At 37.7% G+C, this 13,611-nt stretch overlaps 1 long non-coding RNA gene across 1 annotated transcript; it reads right to left on the reverse strand.

Annotated features, from left to right (window-relative positions):
* Nucleotides 1-5,795: 5,795 nt before the first annotated feature.
* On the reverse strand, nt 5,796-6,507 carry LOC108867340. The gene is made up of 2 exons (XR_001953319.2): nt 6,264-6,507; nt 5,796-6,030 (listed from the first exon to the last, which is right to left on the reverse strand). It is a non-coding gene; the product is annotated as an uncharacterized LOC108867340 (long non-coding RNA).
* Between the last annotated feature and the right edge of the window lie 7,104 nt (nt 6,508-13,611).

Raw genomic sequence — 13,611 nt, forward strand, 5'->3', positions numbered from 1 at the left:
TCCATTTAAAGGGATGTGGAATTTGCCAAAAAGAGTGGGTGGTACTATTTGATTTAAGACCCAATCAAGTAGTTTTAAAATCAACAATCTAATACGATTTTTGTTATGTTATGTAGTTGACGACATGCCTAAAATTACACCTACCAGTATACTTGACAAAAGAGGCCTTAGGGGTTAACGTTTCCTTGCTTGATATCATCACATTGAGAATGTCTCAAAGATGAATGACATATCATATGTGCTCAAGCAATTCCCTCCTCATGTACCTCCTACGAAACTAGCTTCAAAGGAGGAGTGTCAAAATTATACTAGACATTTTGAGGATAACTTACAAGCCAAATGCTTAAACCTCACTTTACTTAGTGAAGAGCTTAAGAAGCTTCAGGATGATTGACATGTGCTTGGATTCCCTTCAGATTGTTGGAAGTATGCCCACAAAGCCACTCATATGATATAATAGCTTTTGGAATACTTATTGTGTTAAAGTATTATATGTTTAATGAAGGGCAAAGCTTATTGTTAATCACTATTTACCGTATTATGTGTTTAAACAATAAGGGAATCTAAGGAATGTAGATAATCTAAGAGAGAAGTGATCAAAGTAAGTTAGATTAACGAGATCTTTCTCTTATGTTCATTCCTAAAACGTTCCTAGCCATAGGATTTCCAATTGGGCATTGACAATCCGCTAAGGTTAGTATGTGTATGTTAACTCAAGTGTGAGTATGACTTATCTCAAGTCATTTAGTGTTGGACACAAAAACAAACATATAGGTGCTCGAAAGGGTAATCGAGTACACTGAACAACGATCAAAAGAGAGTTCGAACATACATGTCATGTAAGAACTCATAAGTTGCAATATGCAAAGTAGTCCTTTGACCTGAGGCATCATAGATGTCTAATGGTTAGGTCCTTGATCTTTGATCATATCAAAGGCATTTCATCAAAAGTGTCCACGACATTGTTGGGGTCAAGCTATCTAGTCATGTAGGCATATGAATACACAACAAGGGATCTCTAACCTTCCATGGTGGAGGGAGAATACTCTGACATATGATTCGGGAGTCTTTGGCCAAAGCATATGAATATAACTTAGGAAGTTTGTTCCAAATCATATTCAATAGAATCATATAGAGAAGTATGACATTAGATAGTAGACATGAAACAAACTATCACTCAAATAATGTTATTAAAAGTATTGTACTAGAGAAGGACCGTATTGCATTGTAATTGTAACTGTATAGGTTCTCCAACCATTTCTACTAAGCCAAAGGTTTAGTAGTCATGACATACTACTAGGTGTCACTCATGGTTTGTGGAAGCTCTGAAGATTAGCAAACACTAATCTTCATCAAAGGGAGAATTAAAATGTATTTTCAATTCACAATCGATTGTTAAAAGTAATAATCACCCACTTCCTCACTAATTGGAACCTAATTAATTAATTTGTTAATTAATTACACGAAAGGTTTGTATTGGGCTTTCAATTTAGTTTTGGGTCTCGGGGGCCCAAAAGTGTTTTTGGTCCACAAGGCCCATTATGTTTAAGTTGTATGACAACTAAAACAAAATGGGCAATTAGCCCAATAACAAAGTCAAGGCCGGGCATAAGGGTGAGTGGAAGCAAACTTGGATTAATTACAAGTTTGCCACTCACATGTGAGGTAGTATAAAGTCATCGTTATAGCTTTTTCTCACTAGGGTTTTCTTGGGTCAAAGAAGAGAAACTTTTTCTCTCCTTTTTCTTTATAGAGGTCGGCCACTTAGGGAAGATTTTTCACCAGCATCAAAATCTCTCTAAGTCATCCATCTTCTCTTCACACTACATCTTTGGTGTGGAGACTTAGAGGTACCAAACCTTTGGTACTTTTTGGAGTTCCTTTCCTCACATCCTCAATGACCAAAGGAGATTAAAAAGGAAGAAAAATCACAAGGAAGATTCAAGGAGCTAGGAGGTGACTTGAAGGCCCTTCACTTAGGTGAATCCCTAGTGTAAACAAAGATGAACTTCAAGGGTAATGAATCTAAAAACTTTTCTTCTCTTTAATGTTGTTAAAGAGTCTATTGGTTCACCATTCACTAGGCTTTGAAAATCATGGGTTTTAGAATTATTTTTGAATGCATGCCTACATTAAGGTGTTAATAGTTTGCTTATGTGTTCAAATGTTCTCACATGTTCTTAGCTAGGACAAAATTTTTCCTTCACAAGTATCATCGTATCGTGAGTCATCATGTTGGCAAGTGCTTCATCCTCAAGGTGCTCATCATGAAGCTAGCATAACAAGGGCAAATTGAACTTGACCTGAAAGACATGGCCGCAACACACACTACCACAATAGTGTTTGGATTCTTCGATCCCGTGCCTCTCTAAGTGACATATGACCACTCCCGACCATGCTCAAGCCGCACGACACTTCCGTACAACCATCACTTGGGGCAAGCGACCAAAATGCACCTACCAATGATGAAGAATGATAGACATTGGTGACCTACAAAAGGACAAGGAAACCAATACCACAAGCCATAAAGCCAAAGGTGGAACAAGGAAGACAACACCGCCATGCAACAGTAGGAAGCCCAAAAGAAACGTAAGAACCGCTAAGCCAATGTATGCTGAGGAACCAATGGAGCAAGAGTAACGCATTCTTATCTACTTATATGAGTACTTCCTGAAGGACTTCTTCCAACAATGCACAACCGTTGACTATCACATGGTTAAAGTAGAAATAGAAAAGCCCTCAAAAGACAAAGTTACATCAAGGAAGAGAAGACCCTCACACCCAAAGAAAGACTGCCAGCATACTTTAACATCAAGGAAGCACTACAATTGCCTAAAAGATGCGAAAAGCACTAGCAGCGGTCTTGGCGAGTCCTGACGACCACAAGGTGCAAAAAAGCAAGGACGTAGGCTTAAAGCTTTGGCCACATGAATATGCCACATGTTGTGCTACCTATGACACAATTAACTTCATTGGCGAAGACTTGCTACTGGGATCAAAGCCTTACAACCGTCCTCTCTTTGTCTTCGGGTATGTGAGAGAGAACAAAATCAACCGCATGCTTGTGGATGGTGGGTCGGCCATAAACATCATGCCAAAGTCAACAATGACCACAATCGGCATCAAGGTGGATGAACTATCCGGAAGCCGCCTCCTAATCCAAGGTTTTAGCACCATTTAAACACCAAAAACGTCCAACCCTACTGCTCCACACGCATGCTATCCAATCCAAGTCCAAAACTACTCCAAATTGCTTCATTTGGCCATTTATTGTCATCTTTACCAATTGGACCTACAAGAATACGAAAATAACATAAATTACTAAAATAAATAGAAATTAACGAAGTAAATGCAACGAAATAAGATAACAAAGTCGCATAAATATGCTTCTGTCACTTGATGTGCATCAAGTTGTCTTTTGTAGGGAGAACAAGCGCCTTAGGGCCAGTTAACGGCACGCAAAGCTTATCACTCTTAAAGCACTTGAAAAATACCATGGCTGCAACAAAATAAACAAAGCAACATAAGCACAAAAGTGGGGTAGCAAAGAAAGAAAAGAAAAGTCGTTTCACTAAAGCAAAATGGGTTCGCCTTCAGGTTCAAATTTATTCACATTATACACTATCACATTTTATGGCTTCGTCGCCTTCCAGGTGTCGGCCATCACAACTCAATTCTATGTCCAAGTGAACTTTCCAGGTCAGGGTGTGTCAATGAACCCTAGTTTGAAACCCTAAACTAATTAATAAATCTAATGTTTTTGTGCAAAAGTTTGTTAACAGTAATCTAATCACTAACATCTAGTACCCCGACCCTATATTAGAGGATAATTGAGGCCTCAAACTCAGCTCCCTAAATGTATGAACGCAATCAAAGGTTCTTGGTCTAGAAGAAAATTCGTAAACTTTTTGGAAAGGGAGATTATTACAGAATCAACTATTTCATCGCAAGCCATGAATATAGTACAAACAGTGGAGGAGAGGTAAGGTACCCGATTTGAATGTGTGAGAAATTACAGTTGCCTAATATTAGAAATTTGACCAAATGTTACCCACTTTAACTTTTTTGTTGTTAATTTTTCATTTGAAAAATTATAAGCCAGGTAACATAATAATTAATTATAATTAAGGATTAAGTATGGATGACTATCCAAATTTTTGGGGTGATTTCAAAAGAGTCCAATCTTTAAGTGATAACTTTACCAACATTAAGCAATGATGTTTCTAGACTACACCGATTTGGAAGTTCAAAGCTCCATGAATAACTTGAGATCATAAAACCCGCTATAATAATTATTCTCCATGTCTTAACCAAACACTAGTGAACCTAACAAATGTCCACTTTCCAAAATATTAGGTAGTTATTTGGAATGTTTTAAAAAGTACATAAAAATTTGGAATCACTTCATATAAAATAGTATAAGCTTGATATAAGTCCAATTTTGCGAATCATTGTTGGGTTTAGTCCAATCTGTTAGCCTCACTGGTTATCCACATCACCTAATTTTTATTAGGCTAAATTGAATATTTGGCCCGTGATGATATGGTAGTCAGAAAATAGCTCCCATAGTAAAAAAAAATAAAAATAAATAAAAATAGGATTAAAATCTTTGTGGAGAAGTCCATTAGAAATTACGCCCAAAACTAAAATTTATGTTAACTCTCAATTATTAATGCACGTGAGTCTTACGTGTGAGGTTAATTTGTCATTATATATCGCCCCTATGTCGTGGAAGGGGTTCTTTCCTGCTTCTTTCTTGCAAATTTTGATTAAATATGAGCAAAAACCAGCTTCATCATTGCCTTCTCTTCGTTCCCTTCCAAATCGAAATTCAAAACTCTAATGTATTACTAAATGCCCCTTAATTGTTTGCCCTAATCCTCTGTATATTCGTACTTTTCAATCTCTACAATCACCAGAAGGATAAAGCCCAAATTTCAATGAGGGTTCTGTTAAAACATGAACATGATGCATTTTCAACAACAATAAAATTTCATGAGTTTACAAAATTAACCTCATACATGAGGCTTCCTTGCATGATATTAACGTAACTTTCAATTTTGGATGTAATTCCTAACGGCTAATGGACTTCACCAAAAGTTTGTGGGTAATAGGTAGATTTTATTTTATTTATTTTCGTATTACCTCTCTCATAAGTATAATGTATTTTATCAACCTATGGTGTATGTATCTGTTAACCCTAAGATTGAAAACATCATCGATGACAATCTCATTCCAATTCCATATCTCATCCAAACTAGTATACTAGGCCAAGAACTTCGAGTCTCAAAAGTAATCTAGATTAATCACATGAGATGAAATGATTGAGATATCAATCATTTTGTGCTATGTTCTTCCACTTCTAAGGACGTGAATCCTACGAACAGAGTGATTTGTCGTGCGGGTCGAGTTTAGGTTGGATCATATTACCCATCCATTTTAATGAGTGTTTATACTACACGACCTGTTAAGATATCGAGTAGGGGTGGGCACGGGACAGGCCGGACCCAATTTTGAAGGAACCAAACTGGACCTGTTTTAAAATGTAACAGGGCATGGAAGGTCAGGTATAAGCTTCAAGAACTTAGGAACCGAACCTAACCCAACTCATTTGGTTCGAGACAAGTCCACAGATCCAATCACTTTTTTTTTTTTTTTTTTTTTTTTTGTTAAAACAAATTACTAGAAACCAAATTTGAAACTCAAAACATCATATTACAGGGTGGCTGGCAAATTCAAAATTCATAGTCATACACCAGAAATCTCAACCAATATCCCACATCTACATCATATAATAATAGGAATCAAGAACTATTAATTTTATCACAATCAGTGCCAGTTTTAGGGTTAAAAACTTGAGTTAAAAACCACAACGAAATTAATTTAAGCACAAGCAGTTTGAAAGTACAACCACAAAGAATTTTTTGAGTTAAAAACTTCAAATTTCACCATGTTTGCAAATTTACACAATACATAAAATAAAATAAAAAAATCTTCAAGCTAACTTGATCCTTTGGACGTTCAGCGTGTCTGCAAATTTACACAATACACAAATTCCCAATCCAAACATTAAGAAATGCTCAATTGAATGCCCAATTCAAACATTTAAGAAATACCCAATAAGGTCAGAGATTGCAGAAAAACCCTCAATTCCTAAATCTAGAAAATTAATCAGAGAGAATAGGAAATTGCAAATAACCGTAAATCGCTAAACCCAGAAAATTAACCATAGTTAACAATTAAGGATTCAGAAATTATGTTACCTGAAATTGGGAGGAGATGAGATGAGGGTGGCCGATTTTGATTTGCATGATGATGGTGTTGTTTTTGTCGACGGTGATGGGTGGTCACTTTTGGGCCAGAAGATGGTGATGGATGGCTGCTGTCGAGGACTCGACGCGAGCTCGAGTCACGACTGAATGAGAGGGGAAAATTGAATGACAAACCATGGGGAAAAAAAAAAATCCAACGCTGGAAAGTTTAGGAACTTGATTAATCATATATTAATCCAATCCATTATCCCATGATAAAAACGGGCCAGGCCGGGGACCTATTCCCTCTTATTTGTAGACCCGCCCCTCCCCATTCCGTTGTCTTTCAAAATTTTGTACCGCCCCGAACCGCATATGCATATCCCGACCCACAGGTTCAAGATCTGTTTACTCACCCCTAATATAAGGTATGTCACGAAAACACACGCACACAAAAATCATGACATGAATGCCGTGTCTACTTACGCATGTTGTGACATCCCACATCGCCCAAGGGAGTGATCATTAAATGTATATTCTCATCCCTACCTAAAGCGAGGCCTTTTAGGAGCTCACTAGCTTGTGGTTCCATAGGAACTCCGAAGTTAAGCGAGAAGGGGGCTAGAGCAATCCCATGATGGGTGACCCACTGGGAAGTTGCTCATGAGTTCTCAAAAACAAAACCGTGAGGGAATGGTAAGCCTAAAACGGACAATATCGTGCTACGGTGGTGGAGTTGGCCCAGGAAGTGATTCGCCCAGGGCCGGGATGTGACAATTGGTATCAGAGCCTAATCCCTGGCCGAAAATATGCCGACGAGGACGTCGGGCCCCTAAGGGGTGTGGATTGTGACATCCCACATCGCCCAGGGAAGTGATCCTTAAATGTATATTCTCATCCCTACCTAGTGCGAGGCCTTTTGGGAGCTCACTGGCTTCGGGTTCCGTAGGAACTCCGAAGTTAAGTGAGAAGGGGGCTAGATCAATCCTATGATGGGTGACCCACTGGGAAGTTGCTCATGACTTCCCAAAAACAAAACTGTGAGGGAATGGTAAGCCCAAAGCGGACAATATAATGCTACGGTGGTGGAGCGGGCCCGGAAAGTGATCCGCCCGGGGCCGGGATGTGACAATCCACCCCCCTTAAGGGCCCGATGTCCTCATCGACACATTTTCGCTTAACTTCGGAGTTCCTACGGAACCCGAAGCCAGTGAGCTCCAAAAAGGCCTCGCGCTAGGTAGGGATGTGAATATACATATAAGGATCATTTTCCTGGGCGATGTGGGATGTCACAATCCACCCCCCACAGGGGCCTGACGTCCTCGTTGGCACACCACGGCCAGGGTTAGGCTTTGATACCAATTGTCACATCCCAGCCCCGGGCGGATCACTTCGCGGGCCCGCTCCACCACCGTAGCACGATATTGTCCGCTTTGGGCTTACCATTCCCTCACGGTTTTGTTTTTGGGAACTCACGAGCAACTTCCGAGTGGGTCACCCATCATGGGATTGCTCTAGCCCCCTTCTCGCTTAACTTCGAAGTTCCTACGAAACCCAAAGCCAGTGAGCTCTCAAAAGGCCTCGCGCTAGGTAAGGATGAGAATATACATTTAAGAATCACTCCCCTGGGCGATGTGGGATGTCACACATGTGACAATTGACTTTTATATTTTATTGTTTATTTTTCTGTTTGATAATATATTATTTGTTATTTATTTTTAATTATACTTGCTAGTTATTATTATTTTTATTAAAATATTTTAAAAATTAATAAATTTACTAACCACCCATGCATAATCCCACTAGGTGGGTGCTTTTTATTGTCTTTCCAAATGATGTAATTTTACTATTTTGTACTCTATTAATTAAATTTTTTTTTTCTTTTGAAATTCTAATAGGAGAAGGGCAATTTTTGAGATTATAAAAGGTTCATCCTTGTGCGGCTCATCCTTTTTTATAACTAGTATATGCCCATATTCAAAGTGTGTGTGAGGAAGAGACTAAGAGAGAATGTGAGAGTGGGGAGAGAGGTTTATTTATTATTTATTATTTTTTTAATTAAATATATTAAAATCACATGTAAGTGAGGATTTAATAGAAAATAGCAAAATTTTGGTTGTGTGAAACTACATTACTATCCATATTATTTATTTATGATCGGATTTGACTAGATGATATTTTATAGGGTTTTATTTGACAATGAGAGTTCTATTAATTTGTAGAAAAAGGAAGAAAAATAAAAGAAATAAATATTGTTTGTTTTTTTGGACAAAGGGTAAATTCATTACCACAGCAACATAACTAGTTGTATACGATTACGGTCTTAAGAACGACTCAGTGAGAGAGAAAGACTGTGTGTTTGGTGGGGGTGGGGGGGGGGGGGAGGGATTATATGTATATGATTACGGTCTTAAAAATTCAATCAAGAAAGAAATATTGTTTGTGTGTTCACTTGTTAGTTGGACGCTATTAAAACTTGTCATCTTATGTTTCAGACACACACAATAATTTATGCGTACGTATGCTATCTCACTTGTCAATGAGTGCAAACTATTGATAAGATTATTCATAATACATAAAAAGTGGGATTGCACAAAAACAGAACTTCATGAAAGAAAACGGTCATAGTATTATTATTTAACATCACATTAGTCCATAATATATACAATCGGTTGTATATACAACGAAATTATTCTGATGTTTATACTAGAACAGAAAAACAGCTACAATTAATAATTATATATGTATACAACCGGTTATATTGATTGTATACAACTACAACGAAGAATTGCTCTGTTGTCTACACTGGAAATTCAGAAAAACGGCTACAATAAATAATTGTTCATGCATGATTCAAAGTTTCAATGCCAAATCCAAATTATCAGATTTGGCGTTACCACTAGCATCCAACCCAAAATTAATTGACGGAATAAGGCGCTCCAACTGACTGAGGAACGGCCTGGTACAGTCACTATAGTTCTCCTCTCTCACCACATGTGCCATTTGATTACCATATGGCATCATCATGTGATGTGATGCAGCAGCTGCTGAGATAACATTAGGGTTTCTTGGCAACGAATAATGAGGAACTTGTGGTTGTTGTGCACATGGAAGTTGATAATGAGGTTGTGGCGGCGGCAGCGGCGGGGTTGCAAAACCAATTTGGTTATTAGCACCATGAAAAAGGCTTCTTTGATGAAAAGGGTTGGTCAATGGAAATATAGGAGCGGGGCGGGTCGGAGCGTTGGACGAGATGAAGGCGTTGATGTTGTTTGGAAGATTATTAAGTTGCCTTAATCTCGCGGTGGTGCGGTCACCATCGCCCATGTGAGAATCGATGTGGGATATGAGAGCTTGGGTGCTCATAAACACACGGTCACATAGTCTGCATGCAATTTGTGTTAGATCAGTTGCCCTAGGTGGTGCAGGGTCTGACGAACCAAGCATGTTTCCTTGCCTCAAGTTCCAGTTGTAGCGAGACATGGTTGAGCTTCGAAAGAGAAGAAAATGGATTAGGGTTTCAGGGTTTCTTTCCTTTTGGGAGCCCTGGGATTCTAGGAAGGTTGGTGCACATACTTGGGGTATGAAGGAATTTATATGCAGTTTTTACCCATTCCAGAATGGTATGTAACTTGTCGTTGCATGCAAATTAATTACATTTTCCATGAAAGGTTTTGTTGTCTATACAGAAATTTAATGCATTCTACAAAAAAGCTTTGACTCAATGATGCTCTTGAATTTGTTACCAAAAGATCACCTGAGTATTTGGGTGACAATGGAAGGTTTATGAATGAGAAAAAATGAAAATTTAGAAAATATATAGTGTGTTCATTGAAAAATCTATGGGATAGCCAAAAGAGTTTTTCTGTTAGACATTTTCTCGAGATAAAAAGAGAGAACAATAATAGAAATTAGTAATTTCGAAATTGTTTCAAAAAATTTCAGAACACTAACAATACAGAAAAATTGATTAACTCAAATCCATTTTTCTGTCATTTCATTATGAAATTTAACATTTTTTTGGTAGTTTATACAAGAATTTCAATGGCCTTCCATATCCTCTGCCATTGAATATCCCAATAAAAAATTTTAAAGAAAGAAAATCAATTGGTACATGATATTTGTTTGTATTTTTTTTTTTTGTCAAACGAAAGATTATGGTATTTGTCTTATGCTCTGCTCCTCGCTAGTCTCTAGCTCCCAAACTGTTAGTGATGCTATCTGCTTATCTGGTCGTAGGATTTCATTCCATTTATGAAATCAAAGACTGATTTTTAGTAATATAGATAATTATTAGCACACGCCTAAAGCAATATGATAAATTCGAATTAATGATGCGAGTTGTGTTTATCTCGTGTGGGCGAGGAAGGCATGGCACTTAATGATTCAAAATGGATAATTCAGTAAACCATTAATTTCTTCAACTAAGAAATGTATATCTCTTTAATGGAAATGTAACCACTTTCATCATTCGAGCGGCTATGTAAGGAAAAGGTACAAGTCAACTAAACTCTGATAGTGGCAAAATGTACTGTTTTTTATTTTTTTTTAAAGGGATCAATTTGAGGCTTCGTCACAGCTGTCCATCTTTTCAGAGGCCATAAAGACTCACAGAGACATTTCAGTCTTCTCTTGACCACCATCGTGCAATTTGCCAACACCAGGAATCTAACCCAAGACATGTCATGTGGAATACGAGCTTGAAATTCATTTATAACCACTAGATCACACTGTGGTGGCAAAATGTACTGATTGACACTAGTAAACAGCATGTTAACTACTTTTTTGAGCTCACTCTACAATGTCATTCATAATTTGAATCGTTCATCAAATCATTTGAACAAATTAATCAGCCAAAACGAAAAATCGTTTTACCGTTTGAATGTTTTTTTTCTTTTTTTTTTTTGGGTCAAACCGTTTGAATGTTCTTAGATTGGAAATTTTCATTTTTTATAGGGAACATTTTTGTTCGTCTGGTTTATAATTGTTTAACGTCTAAATATTGTTTGCTTCAACTATATTTTTATAAAGATGATCTTCAAGTGATGATATTTTTGACGAAACGATAGCTTTTTTATTTTAATATAAAAAAAACAATACAAACTTCAAAGAGCACGCTGCGGATGAAATATGCTAGGTGGTTTCAAACCAAAGGGACTTCAACGTAACAAACAAGGCCAACTTGGCCAAACTAGTAGCCATCATAATGGTGGATTTATGAATGAGCATGGCAAACTTGAGAAGAAGCAAGGGAACACAGCCAAATCACGAAATCATCAACTACCAAACTCACATAGACTGATTGGCACTGTGAAGCGACTTAAACTTTAATCCTGATAACTGAAAATTCAATCACTTCACGAACTGACACATGAGAGATTTTGCATGTAAAACTCACCACATAACTAAAAACATAACACTTATTGAATACAAGCAGCACTGATTTCAAAAATGAAATGCAAAAGAAACATAGGGAGTCCGCCCCAACGACATAAAAAAATACTAAAAGAAAAAATGGACTGTTTCTCTGGAGCCCAATATCAGATCAGCCAAGCGTTGAGCCATCCCGTCCTGAGCTGCGCTGAGCCTGATGCACTACCTTCTATTTCCCGTGTGTGGCTGCTTCCGCCAATTAGATGTGAAAAATGCATTTATGCATGAACATCTCAGGAAGATGTTTATATGTCTCAACTTTCGGGGTTTGTCGATCCTGCTTGTCCACATTATGTATGCTATCTTTAGAAATCCTTGTATGGCCTCAAACAATTCCAACGTGGATGGTTTCACCGGATTAATTCTTTCTTGTTTCATTTCAAATTTCAGCGAAGTCAAGCTCATTCTTCCCTGTTTATTTTTTGCCGTGCCTCCTCTAATGTTTATTTGTTACTATATGTTGATGACATTCTTATCACTGGCAGCTCTGATGCTTTACTTATTGAGTTTGCTACTCTTATTGCCCAACAGTTTGACATCAAAGATTCGGGTCTCCTAAGTTATTTCTTAGGCTTACAGGTTACATGTGACCCTATTGGTCCTCACAGCAATTAGATGAAGCAAAAATTTGACATGCTCACATGCAAGCCTGCTTCTATGCCACTTGTCGCCAAATTTCCTTCACATTTTATGTGTCTCACCTGGCTTCTCCTACTCCATATCACGAGTTGGTTAGCTTCGTACAGTGTCTCACTCACTCTTACTGTGACTTTTTTTTTTTTGTCAATACTCTTGTCCAATTATGAGCTCACCTCGCAATAATCATATGATTGCTGCCAAACGGATTCTCTAATATTTCAAGGGTATTATGGAGGATTCTCTGCTATGTCAAGTGTACTATGGAATTTGGCATCACATTGACTCCTCAGCTTGCTTTCGCTACATTATCTGCTTACTTTGATAATGATTAGACCAGTTTTCTGTAAATTCATTGTTCTACCACTGGGTATCATGTTTATCTTGGCTCTAACCTCATTTTTTTTGTGCTCTAAAAAACAGCCGACTATGTCTCACTCCAACGTTTGAATTCTAATATCGTGCTCTTGCTCATGCCTATGTCGAAACCACCTGGATTTGTTTTCTACTTCATGAGATTGGTATCCGCCTATATTTTCATGTCCTTCTACATTGACAATCTTAATGCCACTTACCTTGTTTTTAATCTTGTTTATTATGCTCACATGCCACATTGAACTTGATCATCACTTTGTTTGTGAAAAGTTGGCCTTTAGCAGCCACGTGTTTGTTATTTTCCTTCTATTAGTCCTGCTGATCTCCTTACCAAAGCTCTTCATCAACCACGTTAAACTACAAGAAATTATTTCAGAATCATCTTTCTAATTATTGAGTGTGTGTGTTTGTGTGTATAATTTCCAATTGTACTTAATGTAGGATTCCTATCTAAATAGTAATATTTTGCACAAACCAATAGAGGGAGTCATAATTTTACAAGTACAGACCCTAAGGAGTCAACACCACACAAACACGAAGTGGCTTACCAACAGTCCATCAACACCTATCACATCAACTCAGATTGAATGAACCTGAATTGGTGTTGACACATTGATTAGACTAGCCTTAATTGTGTTATTGTACACAGGTCGAGCAAAGGTGTCGGATACTGAAATGGATTGTTTGCCCTCCCACTTATCACCCATTTCCTTTCCTTCCTATTTGTTTAGTTATTGATTTCATATTTAGTTAATTTAATGTTTCAGATTTTGCCACCTCACCAACAACTCCAAACCATCTTTAAAGCCCAATTTTGTGTACTTTTTCTGCTGCATTTCCTGCCCCTTCTATCCATTTCCTGAATTCTTTTGCTAAGTTTCTCGCCTTTAAAGTCCATTTTCTTCCGCCTCTTTCC

Source organism: the organism of the source record quoted next, unplaced genomic scaffold (genome assembly GCF_019419815.1).
Source record: "Pyrus x bretschneideri cultivar Hongxiangsu unplaced genomic scaffold, Pyrus_bretschneideri_v1 Contig21, whole genome shotgun sequence".
NCBI classification, from domain to species: Eukaryota; Viridiplantae; Streptophyta; class Magnoliopsida; order Rosales; family Rosaceae; genus Pyrus; species Pyrus x bretschneideri.